This window comes from Triticum aestivum, chromosome 1A, assembly GCF_018294505.1.
Source record: "Triticum aestivum cultivar Chinese Spring chromosome 1A, IWGSC CS RefSeq v2.1, whole genome shotgun sequence".
Classification (NCBI taxonomy): domain Eukaryota; kingdom Viridiplantae; phylum Streptophyta; class Magnoliopsida; order Poales; family Poaceae; genus Triticum; species Triticum aestivum.
Genome location: NC_057794.1, coordinates 46231047 through 46235330, shown reverse-complemented (window position 1 = coordinate 46235330; position 4284 = coordinate 46231047).

Below are 4284 nucleotides of genomic sequence, written 5' to 3'. Positions count from 1 at the left end.
CCGGTAAAGTGGATGTCGTGGCCAACACACCCCACCGGGAGACCTAATATTGTAGTATCTTGATTGGAGAAGTTGGCCACCTCCCCATAGGGATTTCGTAGGATTTACTCCAATAAGTTACTCCTTATGGATTCTTGAGCTCCCGAAGTCCGACCTTTACTTGATGTTCTAGATACCAGACCATTTCAACGAATGGGATACGCTAGTACATCAAGGAGAACATTAGAAGCGGAGTGCTAAATGTCTCTTGGTCGATCATCTAGATTTTGTTTCCTTGGCTCTGCCAAGGTGAAATCTGAGAAAGTGTTATCTTCCTTTGCATCTACATCTTCCACCGGTATTCATCATGGTAGTATGATGTGTTGCCAGGATCCTTGACACGGATATTGGTAAAATCTTGATGATTATGGAAATGCTCAAGTTCTTGAGAGCACGCGCAAGTGCTAGGTTTGATCGTCGGCATTAACTGTATAGTGCTCTTAGTTTCCTCGGCAATGCTATGTCCTTTTCAAACAGTGAATTCACTCTCTATTGTTGGGTTCTTCCCCAGTTACCAGAATCATTCCCAACATTTGCATTTTGTTCCCAGCTTGCACCGCCAATGTGCCATTCTACCATGGGTCTCTTCCATTTCTGGTGGTAAGCAAATTCATCCATTATGTTGTCTTCAACAAGGTAATCACATCATCCAAGTCCGAGTATGCCATTCTACCGACTCCCTCCAAACGATCGCTCGAGAATTGCCTTAGGCTGGTTTAAAGAGTTTCAATGATCTCTGAATCAAAGGTAATTCTTTTTGCCACTTACGGGGATATATCTACGAGTCACCATCCCTAAGGTGCCTCGTTGTGGTAAGATGGCAACTCAACTTCTCGCTACGTTGACAATCGTTTACCACCTTTTTAAGTGTGGAATTGTTGTCTACCTAGTGAACCCTCGTCATCTGTTCCACTCCATCCCTCTAGAGGTGTGCTTCGTCTCTCAGCTCGAGAGATGTTGCTATGTCTCATTCCGTGGGCTAATCCTGAGTTGTTAGACCTTTGAGAAGAACAATTCTTTTAGGGTCTTTCCTTTCCTCTCGTTGTCATGTTAGTTGGAGTTCTCAGAGCAAGACTTCGAGACAATGATGGTGATCAAATCAACACTCTTATGGAGTGCACCCTAGATCATGAAGATTATGTTAGTTGGCGTTTTTCCTTCACCTTACCCTATGCTTGAATCTCGGGACGAGATTTTGTTTAGTGGGGGTGAGTTGTCACATCCCTGGTCCTGTTATGCACTAGGCTAGACCCTCATGTGTGCATCATGTTTAAATTCAAATGAAATTTGAATTGAGGAATTTTCAAAAGCCTCAGGAAACCTCTAAAAATAACCAACATTTAAATCTTCTCAAATGAGTCCAAGAAAATGTTCCTGTTATTCCATGGAAATATTGGTAAGAGGTAAAATTTAAACCAATATTTTTGGAGTCACAGAGATATTTATTTTGGCCATTTGAATTAATCCAATAACTATTTGCTTTGGATTTATATTTAATATATATTAAATATGACTCCAATAATTCTGGAAGTTTGTGAGTGGCTTTGTATATATTTTAGCAAGCCACATAAAAACCTACAGAATTTATTAAAATGATTTAGTTGCTAAACTAAATCAAAACAGAGGAAGAAAAAAATAGAAAACAATAAGTAAATAGGAAAAACAGAGAGGAGAGAAACCCTACCTGGCGCTCACCTCTCAGCCCATCCGGCCCAAACCTACCTGGCGGCCTAGCTGGCAGGCCCAGCCCACCTCCTCCTCCCTGTCGCCTTCCTCCTCGCGCCAGTAGGCAGAGGAGGGACACGGCGCACGTGCCCGAGCTCGCCACGCCACCACCCTGCTCGTCTGCATCGCCTGGCCACCGCGACGCCTCGCGTCATCTCCTCAGCGCTGCCCCGACCCCCTGGACTCCCTCTCTCTCCCCCCAAACGCTCTCACCTCCTCTGTTCTTTCCGCCACCGAACGCGTCCGTCGCCGCCGACGAGCGTGGCCGTGGCCACAGCCACTGCCTCGCCTCGTCGTTGCGCCCAGAGGCTCCGCCTCGACCGCCTCACTCCTCTCCACCAACCCATGCCCCGCCGGACGCCCTGCATCGCCGCCCACGCCATCTTCCCCATCTCCGGCCGCCCGAGATCGCCGGTGCCCGCTCGCCACCTCCGAAGCCTCCCCGAGCTCGCCGACCAGCCCTACACGATCCCCGTGAGCTTCTACACCGTTTTCCCTCTGTCTCTGTGACGTTTGCTTGTTCTAGTCGCCGTTTTGCCGATGACCGAAACCCGCCGCCGCCTGTGACCGCCGCCGATGTGCCTCCGGCCACCTAGTGGCCCGGCTGTTGTGCTCAGCTTCCTCCCCGCGCTGCCTAGAGCACGTAGGTGCCTCGCACGAGCCTCCCCGGCCACCGTAGCGTCGACCCCGAGCTCGTCCGAGCTCCGGCGACCGCCACGGTCGATGCCGGTGACGACTCCGGCCATCTTAGGCCCAGCCGCTGCCACTACTCGACGCGGACGAGCGCCTGCGTCATGTAGACGCCCTCCGCCGGCCATTTGGTCGCCGGAGGAGTTAACCCGCACCCCTCCGCCGTCTCTGGCTCCGCCGGCGACGAGCCACGGGTCAACTCCGGCGAGTTGACCCGGGTTTGACCATGGTTTGACCTTCCCCGTGTGTCACTGACGTGTGGGCCACCCCCTGACAATTTTAGTTAGTATTAGTTTAACACTAATTAACCTAGGTTAGTTAGCTGATTAGTCGCTGACTAGTGGGCCCCGACCCCACAAACAGTTTAGTTAAAATTAACTTAAGACTAATTAACTTGGTTAATTAGTTGTGTCACTGACCAGTGGACCCCACTGGTCAGGTTTGACCTGGTCAGCCGACTGCTGACGTCACGGTGACGCACTGCTGACGCAATAAATGTTTTCTGGAATTTAAATAAATCTTAAATGATTTATTATTTTTAGAAAATGTCCTAAACTTCTAAAAATCATAGAAATTCAACCGTAACTCCAAATTAAATAAATTATATATGAAAAATTATCAGAAAAATTCAAGGAATCCATCTGTACCATTTTCATGCATGTTTGAACAATGTTTCTCCTCTGTTTTGGACAAAACAAATAAAGGGCATTTAAATAATCATATATGGAGTTGGAGTTTGAATCATGTATTCAAACCAACTTCATTTAAATCATAGCTAGGTGCATTAGCTCAAAACACCAGCATATTGCCATGTCATTATCATGCATCATATTGTTGCATTGCATTGATCATGTTTCTTCTGTGTTTGCCGGTGTTGTTCCCCCTCGATAGACGTTGTACCGATGATGTGATCGTTGACACTGATGAAGACTGAATGTTATCTTCAGAAGTGCCAGGCAAGCAAAACCCCCTTGTTCATTCCAATACAATCCTACTCTCTCGCTCCTGCTCTCTTTTAATGCATTAGGACAACACCGATTCATCTGTTACTTGCTACGGTAGCTGAACCCCTTTATCCTTTGCATGACCTGTCATTGCCACAGTAAATAGATGAAACCCACTAGCATGAGTAGGAGTTGTTTGAGCCCTGTTGTGCCTACTCATTCATGCTTGTTTGTCATGCCTGCTACTGCTTAGAGTTGAGTCAGGTGTGATTCATCGGGGATGAATCAGAGGTGTGTGAACATGTCCTACTATGAGTGAGCTAAGTGTGCGAATACGATTTGGTAAAGGTAGCGGTGAGAGGCCATGTAGGAGTACATGGTGGGTTGTCTCATTGCAGCTGTCCTCAGGAACTGAGTTCTGTGTTTGTAAAGGACTTCTGGGTTGCTTATATCAGTTCATAGACAAGTGAAAGTGGATACTCTAAAATGCGCAAGATAAGCGTGAGTGCTATGGATGGCGTTCTCGTAGGGAGACGGGAGCGGATCCCTAGTGGTGTATTGATATGGTGAATATGTGGACTCGTGTGCGCCACCTCAAAAGAGTTACTTGCAGTCGTAGTTCAGGATAGCCACCGAGTCAAAGCTGGCTTGCTGCAGTTAAACCCCACCATCCCCTTTGTTGATAATGATGCATATGTAGTTAGTTCTGATGTAAGTCTTGCTGGGTACATTTGTACTCACGTTTGCCTATTTTATGTTTTGCAGAGAGACTTCAGTCTCACTAGTAATTCCGCGTGGACTTCAACGTTTAGCTTGTTACCTCAGCTACGATCTTGTGCCTTGGCAGGATCTGGTAGATAGTCAGTCTTCTCAGCCTTTTTCGTTT